At 37.5% G+C, this 13,480-nt stretch overlaps 1 long non-coding RNA gene across 3 annotated transcripts in view; it reads right to left on the minus strand.

Annotated features, from left to right (window-relative positions):
• LOC129472870 (uncharacterized) overlaps positions 1 to 13,480 on the minus strand; it is a 343,454-nt gene that overhangs the window by 54,393 nt on the left and 275,581 nt on the right. The gene's annotated exons all lie outside the window — the stretch shown is intronic.

Genomic DNA, 13,480 nt, shown 5'->3' on the forward strand with positions numbered 1-13,480 from the left:
AGGATCATAAAAACTTTTATTTTTGTTGTCGTTGCTTCTTTTTGCCGCGGGGAGAAGTAAAAAAGAAACAAGTTAAAGAATATACAGTTAACCCTTCTTTAAAAATATATAACTAGATTTCTAAAGGAATGAAAAAATACGGTACTAGTGGGAAAACTCTGCAGGAAAATCTATATTTAACTTGAAATAACATAACTTTTTGTGGGTGTGTTTGACATCCTCTCATAGCTGCTAAGTCCCCTTCAGTTCTCAGTAAATATTAATTATGGATAATTGACAATTTCCGTCTTCTAATGGAATCTTCAGAGGCAATTTTGAAGTTTCCACTTTGTGCTAGTGCAGCCTTCAACACAGGCCTTTTCTCCGTTTTGGAATGTAAACAAGATATGCCTATAAGAAGTAAGTGTGCATTTTGGGGGTCCCCAAAAAGAAGTCAGATTTACATAGAATTACACAGAATGAAATCCTATTACAAACAAGAGAAACTGGTTTTTATGTCTCTTTGTTTTTAAAAGCAAAAGAATAATGCCAGATTCTAACCAAACATTCTATGTTCCAAATACGTTTTCCATTGTGTACTAAGTTCCTCTCATGTGAATGCTCTTACTGACCATCTTGTAAATGGCTTAAGTAGTTAGAATCCCCTAATTAGGAGAATATAATGGCAGTGGCAAATGCTACAAGAGTGCCTTAGCCTGTTTCCTACCCATTTGACCTGATCAATCTATTATGTTTGCTGTAAATCTAAATACATAGCGATCAGTGAATGACATGAACCCATTGTCTCAGCTCAGTTTAGAATTTTATTTTGTAATGGGCATAGATGCATTTTAAAATGTGACACAAATACAAACATATGTGTACATATGTGTCTATATATGTATATATATGTGTGTATATGTAGACAGGTATGTATACACACAGTATATGTACACTATGTATGCTAATATACTGTATATTATATACAAGGTTATTTTTGTTTTCCCAGAGTTGGAGTCTCACTATGCTGCCTAGGCTAGTCTTGAACTCCTGCCCCCAAACTATCCTCCTACCTTAGCCTCTCAAAGTGCTGGAATTACAGGCATGAGCTACTGTGACCATATACAATGTTCCATATAAGGTATTTTCCTCATCGTTCAATCAAATTAAAGTAAATTTAGCTCTAGAATAGAAAAAACAATTTCCACTGTGATTTTTTTTAGTAAATATCCACTAAATATATTTCCACTGTGATTTTTTTAGTAAATAAACAACTTTACAGCAATACCTAAATCTGAATTTTTGAGATTTAATTTCCATAAATGTTCAGAAACATGTCTTTTTTTCTCAAACAAGATTCACCCTCATTTGTTTTCCTCATCGCAAACTGCATACTTAAGTAAAAGACTCTGAACTTCTCTTCTTCAGGTATCAACCATATAACTTCAACCACATGGATTTCTTGTCTGTGGATTGCATATTTCAAATGGAATTTGTGCTTATAATCCAAAACTGTTGGTAAGAATTTAGGTCACTCTATGTATCCTGCTCTGCTGTGCTTAGTCAAATTTTCTCAAATACAAAACTTTCAATAAATAATATGAACTGATAGTCCCAGTCCCAAGAGTCAAATGGGACTAAAAAGCAAGAAAGAATACTGCCTGCTCATCTAGTCACAGATAGAAATTGGGAAAATCTTGCTTACCTGAATTCTATGAAAACTCACTGTTAGCCACAGTTTCACTTTTTATCTGTTTATCACTCCAACTGAGAAGAAAATATCCCATAGCAAACTTTCATACCCAAGATAATATTAGGAAGAATTGTTAACACTTACAGAGAGCTTACTATGTGTTAGGAACCATTCTAAACCCTTTACACAATTCATCTTTAATCCTCACAATCTTGTGAAGTAGAAACTATTATTTTTTCAAAATTTAGATATGAAGAAACTGAGGTACAATGATGTTAAAGTAATTTGCTGAAAACTACATAGATTGTTAGTGGCAAAGCCAATTTAAAAGAAAATTCCACTTGCATTTGTCACTCACATTAAGCATGGCATTATAGAAGGATCCAGGGTGCGACTGCAGTTTAGATATTACACGCCCATATGCAGTCAGGGCCAGTACACTTAATGAAGACAGCCTAGAGTGAGAAAAGTGATGGGCCAAGAATCAGCCTACCTTGATTTCCAGCATCACTTCCAGCCTAGCCCCTGATCAGCATTTAACCTTGAACAAACCACTTAACCCCTGGACCTAAATTCCCAATCTGCACAAGGAGAGATTAGATGTTCTCCAAGGTCCTTTTCAACTTCAAAACGTATGTCTCTATGATTAATGGCTGAATGAATGTCACATTGATCTCATGACTTGTGGGTGTGTTGGCCATGTTAATGTTAAAGCTACTAAAATGAATCCATCTGCTTTCTAAATAGAGATTCAGCCACAGCTTCTTCAGTTTAACAGGACTAGAGAAAAGACTGTTTTCCAGAGCCGTGAGTCTCTGAAATTTTTACCAGCACCAGTAGAAATTTGCTCATTCATTTATTTTATTAAATTAATAATTTTTGAGTTCAAGTAATGTTCCAGGCATTGTTCTAAACATTGGGCTACAAAGGGTGAATAAGGCAACTATGACTACTGCCCTCATGAAGTTTCTAGCAATAGATATGCTTGTATTTGTGTATGTGTGTGTGTAAACACTCATAAATGATACAGGTTGTGATAAATTCCAGAAAGAAGGTGAAAAACTTTGCTATGACCCAGAATAGGGAGGAAAGCTCTTTTCATAGACTTTCTGGGGAAGTCTAGCACTTTCTTAAAAATTGGAATGAAATTGTGTCTGTTTAGCAATCTCATCAAAATTAAGAAGACTTCTATGGTCATTTTGATTTCATAGACTATTTTTCTATCAGGGATTAGGCATTAAATTTATGAAATTTGTTAGAATGGAAGGCCCACCTCTATCACTTTTGTTCAGTTGTCCTCTGTAGTCCAAGTTATTTTCTTAGTAAGGTATGGCTGCTAATAGGACTCTTCCTTGAGGTTGTCTTGAGGATTAAATAAGATAATTGGTATACTGCACCTTTTATCAGCCATAGAAAAATAATAAACTATCAACAATTTTCAGTCATTTTATCTATATCTGAAGATTTTATATTTATAAGGAAGATTGTCCTTCTCGTTATGATGTTTAAAATGAGTATGGGCCACCTTATGTAATAAGTTTCTAGGATAATTCTAAATTGCTATTGCGCTGAGTCAGTAAATGTTGTTTTTTAATTTATAAGACACTCTGACAGTTTCTCAAACTTGAGCGGGCATTAGAATCACCTAGAAGACTTCTTAAAATAGGAGTTTTGGAGCCCCAGTTGCAGATTTCTGATTCAATAGATCTAGGGTAAGGCTGAGAATTTGCATTTCTCACCATTTCCCAGGCGACACGCAAGCTGTTGGTCCAGGGACCACACGATAACACAGCAATTGCATCCCGTTACATGCCAGGCACAATGTGAAGATCTTTGCATACTGTAAAATATCTGATTCTCAAAATCACCCTGCACTGTAGGCATCAGGACACCTATTTACACAGAAATGAGAAGACACTTGGCTAAGGTTGCAGAGTTCCCAAGGAAGAGAGCTGGGTTTGAGCCTCAGTTTGCCTGTCCCAGAACTCATTACAACATGTACTGTGCATTGAAACACTTTCTACCTAAGATTTACTGACAACTCTAAATTGATTTCTTAGAAAGATTGGGCCCCAGCAAAATATCTACATGACCATGGTGTTTCAGTTAGAAGATTCATAAATCAAAAGCAAACTGAATCTCAGGAGGCTTTCTGTCATGATCACATGTGCTGCCTAAAACCAAAAATTAAAATAAAGTCTCATGAACCATATAAAAAATATTGGCTTGGCATTCAATTTTCTTTGTTTATAAAACTAATGTAATACCTTATTTGAATTTTGAAAAATATATCTCCATAGAGAAAAATGAGTCATTCTGGAGGTTAAATCCACTCCATTCTCATTTTTGTGAAATATAAGTTTAATTGAAATGTAACAACAAGCTAGAAAGATTTGAGCTGAGTGAAAGATGTTTACTTGAGTTTTGATGACACCTAGGTGAAAGTAAAGACGATATGATATATCCCTCAACATTATTAGGATGGAAGAAAATTCCTAAAATAAATGAGCTATCATTTTAGTTTTAATAGAAATGTCTTTTTCACAGCCTCACCTTATTCTTCGAATGCACGTAAAATATAATATATTGAAAGGAGAAAAGGCAAGATGAACTCCTTTCTTGGGGTAGTAGCCCTGAAACCCAGCACACTCTTGGCATCCCACAAAGTGGGAGCAGGCATTCCTGTAAGAAGGCTTTCCCCGGAGATGAATTCTTATTTGCACGTATCATTTACAGCTCTGCCACGTAGGTTCAGATGAAAATGGAACTCAGAGGGGGGGCATAATTAATTGAACCAACTCAAGCCCTCTGACAAAAAAATAGGCAAGTGAAAACTATCAGAGGTTTTTAGAGCTTCCTGGTAAGCTTCCACTCACCAGGAAGACATTCTGACTCCAAAATGTATGAACACATTCAAGTGCGCGAGCAAGTCAGACGTAGAGACAAACTCTGCATTTAATATCTTTTGAAAGCATACTTGATTTTTTTATCAAATATGTTGCTTGTGTCCCCATTTGCACATTCTCTCACTAGATTAGTGACCATCCTCTTTTAAAAGCCAAAGCACCTACTCATGTAACCAAACACTACCGAAATAAAAAAATAAAAAATAAATAAAATTTTCTCTAACACTAAAAATTAAACAAATAAAAGCCAAAGCAGCACCATAAAACTCCCCAAGCCAGAATGCAAAAAGCAGTCTTTTTTATTTTGCTCAAATCTTATTTCAAACTTTAATTTCTATCATGGTAAACTAAAGTAATCAATCATCCGGCTTTTTCCTTTATTTGGAATTACATTGCTCCATTGAAGCCTATTATTTAGCTTGCACAAAAACTTTAGTTTTCCGTGACATGAAGGACATGTAGTTAAATATATGAACCCTGCTTAGAGAACCAAAAGGAAGGTCTCTTTTTGTGGAGGAAATGGAGAAAAATGAAACTATGGATGTTTAAAATTCTCACTTTAATTTTAAGAACCATCGAGAGCCACCAACTATGTAAAAGTAACAGCAGGTGTCCTGAGCTTAGAAAAGTAGGCACACAGAAACCTAGACACCAGCTGGAGCCACCTCAGTGAGGGGCAGTATTTCTGGAGAAAAGAAGGAAAGACATGAAGGCATGTGTGCATTTAATCAATAGTTATTAGGCATTGTGATTGTAATGGAGATCCAGTGATACTTGACGGTTGTTCCTGGCCTTGATGAACTCAAATCTAGTGACAGTCACTTACACAACCATGTATAAATCCAGGTAGAAGTGCCACTATCATATTTAAAAAGCAATATCCCATTATGTGCCAGGTGCTTTATACACATCTGCTCAGTTCCACAAGTTATTGACAACCCCAATTTACAGGTGTAAAAACAGATTCACGACTTGTCCCGGGCATACAGCTGATAAGTAGTGGAGCTCGAATTCTCTTCTTGCTCCCTCTGCTAAAGGAGAGGTTGGCCAGGCGCAGTGGCTCACGCCTGTAATCCCAGCACTTTGGGAGGCCGAGGCAGGCAGATCACGAGATCAGGAGTTGGGGATCAGCCTGACCAACATGGAGAAACCCCGTCTGTACTAAAAATACAAAAATTAGCCATGGCAGCATGCGCCTGTAGTCCCAGCTACTCAGGAGGCTGAAGCAGGAGAATGGCTTGAACCCAGGAGGTGGAGGTTACAGTGAGCCGAGATCGTGCCACTGTTCTCCAGCCTCCAGCCTGAGCAACCGAGCGAGACTCCGTTTCAAAAATGAAAAAAAAAAAAAAAATTTTTAAAAAAAAAAGAAGGAGGAGGAGGGGGAGGAGGAGGAGGAGTGGTCTTGCTAGCTGAAACTTACAACATTGACAGGTAAGAAAGACAAGAAACGTAAGGGAGATAAAAGCAGGGGAACAATATGTATTAAGGCTTTCCATGCTGTGTTTTATATAAATCACCCTTCCTGTGAGGGTGGGGTAGAAGGCCGGGTCAAGATCCACAGGGAAAGTTACATTTATGTTAGATCTTTAAATGAGTAGGATTTGCCTCATCCTGGTGTCTTCAGCCAAAGGAAACTCAAAGAGGTATATGGATGTGAGCCCCCCGGTTTGGCAAGAAGGCAGACTGTGGAAGCAAAGGGGAAAAGAGGAAGTTTGAAAAAAAAATTTGGCTGAGGATAAGTTGAAAGAACTTTGAATATCTTGCTAAAGTATTGGATATTATTCAGTAGGTAAAGCTGAAGATGAGGTGATGGTAGAAAAAAAAGTTGAATTTATACCTCTTTTATACACTCTATCAACTCTAATACACAGATTAGAGTATCTAGGTGAAGTTCAATGAATAATTGTCAAGTTACATTGAAGGCTGTGCTATTGCAGTGTTAGTGAATCTAATCACTGTGACTTATTTAGGGCTTCTCTCTCTCAAGTGCCAGGCACTTTGAATATATTATCTATTATCTTTTTTCCTTACAACAATCCAGTAAGATTGTCATCATTGTCTACATTGTATATATAAAGAAATTTGGTGTATAGAGATTATGCAACTTCCTAAGGACAAACAGTGAATATGCCACAAAGCCTAGATTTGAAGGCTAGTTTCTAATTCTAATACCTCTGCTCTGTCTATTCTTCTGTGCAGTTTTTCCAGGTGCATTGATGGATTTGTACAAATCTATTCAAAATATTTGCTTTCTCTCTCACTCCAATCTACCATTCCTTCCTCCCTTAACTGTGACTTGAACAACCCACGTTGTTCAATGGCAGCTTGGGTTGGAGATGAAATATGTGATGGTGAGCACGGGGAAGGTAATTGACCCCTATGGGGATCAGAACTAGCACTTTGTTCTTTTCGAAGTAGTGAAAACAGATGCAGTGAGCAGGAATCTGGACTCTGAGTAATTTAAGGAGAGTTAAGGCAGAGAAAAGGGGCGTTAGTGCCAACATGAGATAATGATGACAGAACGCCAGGTGATTCAAACATATCACAACATAGAAGTGACCCTCTGGTTTTGCAAATGAGAGCATGCACCTGAGTGACAATTTACTACCAAAGAGGAGCAGGGGAGTTGGGAATAGAAAGAGCCTGACTTAACTGAAGAGGAAACAAAGCCACAGAGGAAGTTCAGAAAAGGTTCCCAGGGAAAACTGTGGGAGGCCTGTGCTTGTTAGTTACTTCCCAGGCCAAACCATACACAGCATAATACGTGTGTTTGCTTAAACCCTTGCACTGTAGCTTCTTCCAAGAGTAAGTAAGAGGGACTCTGTGTCCACTAATAGCAAATGATGCTTTCAGTGTCAGAGTGGGAAAAAAATAAGAGGTTCAGGATAGACTGCTGGTATAAAAACCAAAGGCATATTTGAAAAAGTTAGAGGATATCAGAAACTATTATAACATTTAGGAGGGCAAGGGGGAGCTTTTTGTCTAGATAGTTATCTATTCCTTTTCATTTTTTCCTCTCTGGGATGAACAATCTAGGAGAATAAACCTAAAATAAACTAGCAAATAAAACTCTCTAAAAGAAGCTAAAGGAGAAAATGTTAGGAAACTGTCAAGTCTCAATCATAATTTTGACAAATAACATATCCTGAAAGGACATTAGCTTTTTTCCAATTCCTTTACTGGTATGTTTTCTTAAAAAGGTATTTATTAAAAATCCACAAAATAAACGAAAAACATCTTGTGAAAATGTATTTCCAAAGATAGGCTATTTTGTTATGACTTTGCTACTTGGAAAGGCATTATTTGTGTGGAATTTTACCTAGGTATAGGCACATTCTTTCATTATTTTTTTAAATGCCATATACTATATTCCCAAGGAGTGGCTTTCCTGCCTTAAGAAAAAAATATTGTCAATATAAAAACATTCATGTTAGAGTTTGCAGGGAGATTAAGAGCCATCGAAGTCCACTTTAAATTTTGACTGATTAAAAAAACCAGCTCAAAGAGGTAATGATTTATATCCTGTCACAGTGACTTTAGTGGCAGAGAGGACATTGGGGCCTCTATGTACTGAATCCATGCCCACTACTCTAGCCACTACAACATTCGCAAACAATTTTGAACTTTAGAGAAACTATACTCATGAAAGAGTGTCCCCTTCACCCCAAAGGAAGATGGGAAACCTATTACCAGTCACTTCTGGAATAAAAAGCCAAGCATTAGGCCTCCAAATGCTCATCTGACATCTAAAAGATGATGCAGATAATTTGTAGGAACCGAGGAGTAAATATTATATTTGTAGAAATACTATTCAGGAAAAATATATACTTTAAAAGATTGCTGATTTTCTAATTTACCTGCACAGTGTAAGTTTTTTCACAACTCCACCCATAACCCTTCAGTGCAATCACCCCACCATAAACCCATTGCTTTAATGACAAAACAGCTTATAATTTCTGGTATTAAATATGAAATCTATTAATCTAAATAGATGCCTTCTTCATTTTTTTAATCTTAAAAATCAAAGGTCTATTTTTCCTCTGTGTATCCTGATTGGAATTTCAGAAGGAAGACATTGAGAATCCACAATTTCTTCACATAAACATTGAGTTATCATGTCAAGAAATCCATGAACGATGATCTACCAGAGCTTCCCCTAGAGTACTGCAGAAGATGGGACCTTCCCTAAGTCAGCTTGAAACCATGGGACCAGTCCACCTCTCTGGCTGTGTAACTGTTGAGCTCTCAACCTCTACCACAAGAGAAAGAAAATCACTACCAGCATTTGATCTGGAGTCTGCTCAGGGAATCCTGAGTTCTACGTCCAACAGCACAGATGGAGAAGAACAGAAGAGTGTCGAGCATCACCTTCTCTGAGGTGTCCAAATTCTTTAATAACATCAGTTTCCCTGGTTTCTTTTCCTTTTGGCCAATAATGGGAACAGACTAGCAGTGGCCATTAAGGTTTTCTCAAATGAGAAAACAGGAAATAGAAAGAAAGAAAGTCTTCTCCAAGCATGATGCTTCATAACCCCTAGTCCACATATATCCTCAGAAAATTAATGCGTCCCTGTTCTTCAGAGCCTTCTGCAAGAGGACTTCCAGATAAAGAAGTATAACAATGCCATTACCAGTATCCCAAGCCATTAGAGTCCATCTGCAATTTAACAGTTTGCTGAACTATCAGTTTCTTGTAAGGCATTATAAAAAATTTTTTTCAGAAAATTCATAATCAGCAACTGAGCCAGCTGAAAGTCAGTAGTTGGAGTTCATGGTCTGAGCCTGTCCCATCTCTTGAGTCACCAGAAGTTCAGGTAAAACAACACCTGATGGGCAGTAAACATTCTCAGGAAACATAGAAGTATTGGCCATCCATTCATCATGTAAACAATCTGTTTGTTTTGAATTAAAGAAAAGCTTCCCTTGAGTCATTCCTCATAAACAGAAGAGAAGACATTAAAGGAAACTATGAATAATCTGCTTTGGTTTGGAAAGGACATTGAGAAAAGGACAAAGAGCCTTTTTTTTCCCCTTTAATTGATGTTCCAAGCTGATTTGAAACAGGCCAACTACTTTCAAACATACATGTTAACAGAGCAGTACACTCCTCACTGGAATCAAAATAATCCAACTGGTCTGGTCTACCAACTTCTTCTAGACTCACAGAACCTTGTATATCCTATAGCTCTGTATTCTGTTCTATAGAACCCATGGCCCTGCAGCTCTTGTTTGAATATCATGAGTAAACTGAAGCTTATTTTATCCCAAATTAATTTTTTCTATTATTAGTTAAATCAAATTGTCAAAAAATTATTTCACATATTAAAACAAAATATAACTCTTATAGCACCCACACATTGACCCTAAGTAAACTCTCCAGAGATTATTCTTCAAAATAGATCTACTTATTTTACATGATAGATTTTCAAATATTTGAAGATAAGTCTCCTCTAACTAAATCTCCTCAACAAGATGTGTCATTTTAGGCCACATTTGGTGATATTCTGTAGCACCTTCAATATCATATTATTATTTTGCTTATCCAGCAATGATTTGTAAAATAATGTACCAAAAGTGGAACACAATTCTCTAATAGCGGTTTTAATCCTTTAATCCAAGTAATGGTATTTAAAAGAGTAACTGATACTTCATAATCACTCAATAAATATTTTCTATTTATTGGTTCTACCAATTTGGCACGAGGTGCTGTTTTAGGTATTGGGGATACAGCAGTAAACACAATAGACAAAAATCTGACTCCTTGCCACTTATGTTTCATTTGTTACTTGACTCACTAGAACATTGGTTGAAGTAGACCCAGAATTATTTGTAAGGTATTGAACTGCACAGGGTTGGAAATTAGAAGGCTAGCACTTGGTTAATATTTTTTAGCAGATGACATCTCATCAACTTGAGATCGTTTGCATTTCCTGCATCTTAAAGTAGCTGGATGATAAGTGAAGGTTAAACCTCCACTGGCTTTCCATTACCTAGGAAAAGGTAGACATACCTAGAATAATTTGTAAGGCCCTCCACCATCTGGCTCTGATCTTTTTTTTTTTTTTTCTAGATTTAAATCTTGACCTTCTCCTTTTGTTTCCAAATTGTTACCTATCTTTTTTTCCAACACCCTGTGTGCAAGCAGACACTACATCCTCGCTGGTCCATCTCCCTAGAATTCCTAGCAGGAGGGCCAACCCTCCTGCTAGTAAGAGGAACTGCTCCTGCCTGACTGCCCTGAGCTGGTACATCAGTCTTTTCCTGCCTTCAGATTCAAACTGAAACATTGGCTCCTCCTGGGTCTCAGGCTGGACAATCTTCATACTGGAGCTACAACATTCGCTCTCCCGAGTCTCCTGCTTGCTGGCTGCAGATTTTGGGATGTCTGAGCCTCCACAATCATATAAGCCAATTCCTTGTAATGAATAAATGAACGACTAAATAAATAAATACTATTGGTTCTGTTTATCTGGAGAATCCTGACTAATGCAAGCAGTGTTACCAATCTTTACTTAACCTTTCTAGCCATTCGTTTCCTCATCTATAAAATAAGAGGCATTGCTTAACTCTGAGCTTCTTTCAAACATCATGTAGTTTTCTAATTATGTAAATGCCAAGTCAAATGATCCTTTCTATCTCTGGCTTTTATGGGATGAGAGCTAACCTTATGCCCCACACTGAGCTGGTGGGTGTTACATGTATCTGCTTATCTCATCTCACAACAAGCTGGGGTGTTATTATTCCTTATTATCATAGGTGAGGACACACAGACATTCAGTAAATTTCCCAAGATCTCAAAACATGGACGAGCCAGGGAAAGAACACAGACTTATTGCCTTAGTAAAGTTAATTAAACAAACAAACAAACAAAAAATGAAATGAAAAAACAACTTGAGGAAAATATAAGAAAGTGAAAAGTAGTGGAGTTGGGAAGTAACTTCTTGATACTTAACCATAATTCACTAAGTCAGTCACTCTCAACTTACTTTTCCTCCAGATTAACTTAGGTACTTCTCTCTCAAAAGAAGGTTCCAGTTTTAGGATGGTTATGACCATTTTGTTGCTGTTGTCATTTTCTGTCACCCAGGCTGGAGTGCAATGGCGCAATCTCGGCTCATTGCAACCTCCGCCTCCTGGTTTCAAGCCATTCTCCTGCCTCAGCCTCCCGAGTAGCTGGGATTACAGGTGCCTGCCACCACGCCAGGCTTATTTTTGTATTTTTAGTAGAGATGGGGTTTCACCATGTTGGCCAGGCTGGTCTCAAACTCCTGACCTCAAGTGATCCACCCACCTCAGCCTCCCAAAGTGCTGGGATTACAAACGTGAGCCACCATGCCTGGCCCATGACCGTTTTTATGCCTACTCTACCCCTTCAAGCTTTGACCCCAATCTCACTTGAGAAACAGAAACTCTGCCCGTTAAAAAGAAGAGGTGAATGTGACTTCTGGCAATGCTTTATTCTCATGCTTCTATTTCTCTTGTCCTGAAAATGTGTCTCCACACCTGGTTAACCTAAGCACTGTTTTAAGTAATGAATTAAAATATATGGGCATGTGCATGCACATACACAGTATGTGTGTGGAGGCTTGTGTAACATTCCATTCTTCTCCTCTGAAGCACATTGATGAAAATGAGTGTTTTTATAGGTAGTCTTAAATTTTCCTGCACTTAATTGTGTACACAGTATATTTTGAGCAGACTTATCTATTTAATTTTGTTTGACTTAGAGTATTACTAGTGTTCACTATCCTCTTGAATTATTTCTGGAAGTGGAGAGAAAGTAATTTTGTTTGAAAATATGCCTGCACTCATCAACACATATGTAATAATAATGGCTAATATTTGTTGTATAGCAAACTGTATTGTAATGGCAATATTTATGGTATAACAGGCTCTATGAAGCAAGTACTTTTATTATCCTCATTCTACAGTTGGGAAAACAAGATCTTACGGAGGGTTAAGTAATGTACATTATATCACGTAAAAGCTGAGATTTAATTAGTCTAGAAATTATACCTAAAATTAAGGGAATGTAGTTTTCAGATAGGCTCGAGAAGCAGAATAATTACTAACCTTAGGATACACTCATTATGGACCCTATTCTGATTCTTCAGTGACTGTATGCACAGCAAGGATCCTCTAACCTCTTCTCTATGAAATAAAATATTGTGTAAAACAAATGTTTTATGCTACTTCTTCTGTGCTTAAAATACACCTGCATGTTATAAGGTGTTCTAGAGGGATACAGGTTTACCAGGTAACTATAGATACCAAATCCTGCCACTGCCAAGAGTCTTTAATAGAAGAGACACCCAAACCAGCTTCAACACTGTCCTATTTTCCATGATTTCTTAAAGATTCTAAATAGAATCCATCATTTGATAAGCCATGGGGAATAGTGTACTTTAAGATTGAGCAATTCTCCCATGAATAATCTAATTTGCTTTTCAGTTTGGAAACCCCCTCACTCACTGCTTCAGAGTTTTAAGGCGTTTAGGATAGAAAGGAAAGTGAAGATTAAGTAAAAACCTGAAGCAGCATCAACATTTTGGATATATCAAAGCTTCTACTTATTAGATTTAAACACAATGAATTTCCCAGAAAGGCAAAGGGGAGAGGCTCTATGCCAGGGGGAACAGGAGTGCCAACAGAGCTGAGTGTCAGTTTGCTTGGCTCTGTGACAGTGATTTTGCTCAAATGCTCCCCACCTTGCTTCCGAGCAGTGCAACAGCCTCGGTTCAAACAAAGCACTTACACAGCCTCACCTGTGGGCTGCCAACACCTCGCAGGGTGGAATCCTGGCTGTCAGACAAAACTCCGACTGCAAGTTCATTTCATAAATGCTTTCAAGTCAAAAAGCCATTTTTACTGGGCTGGTTTCAAGCATATCGCTGCCAAGACT

The sequence above is a fragment of the Symphalangus syndactylus genome, chromosome 23 (assembly GCF_028878055.3).
Source record: "Symphalangus syndactylus isolate Jambi chromosome 23, NHGRI_mSymSyn1-v2.1_pri, whole genome shotgun sequence".
In the NCBI taxonomy this organism is placed as follows: Eukaryota; Metazoa; Chordata; class Mammalia; order Primates; family Hylobatidae; genus Symphalangus; species Symphalangus syndactylus.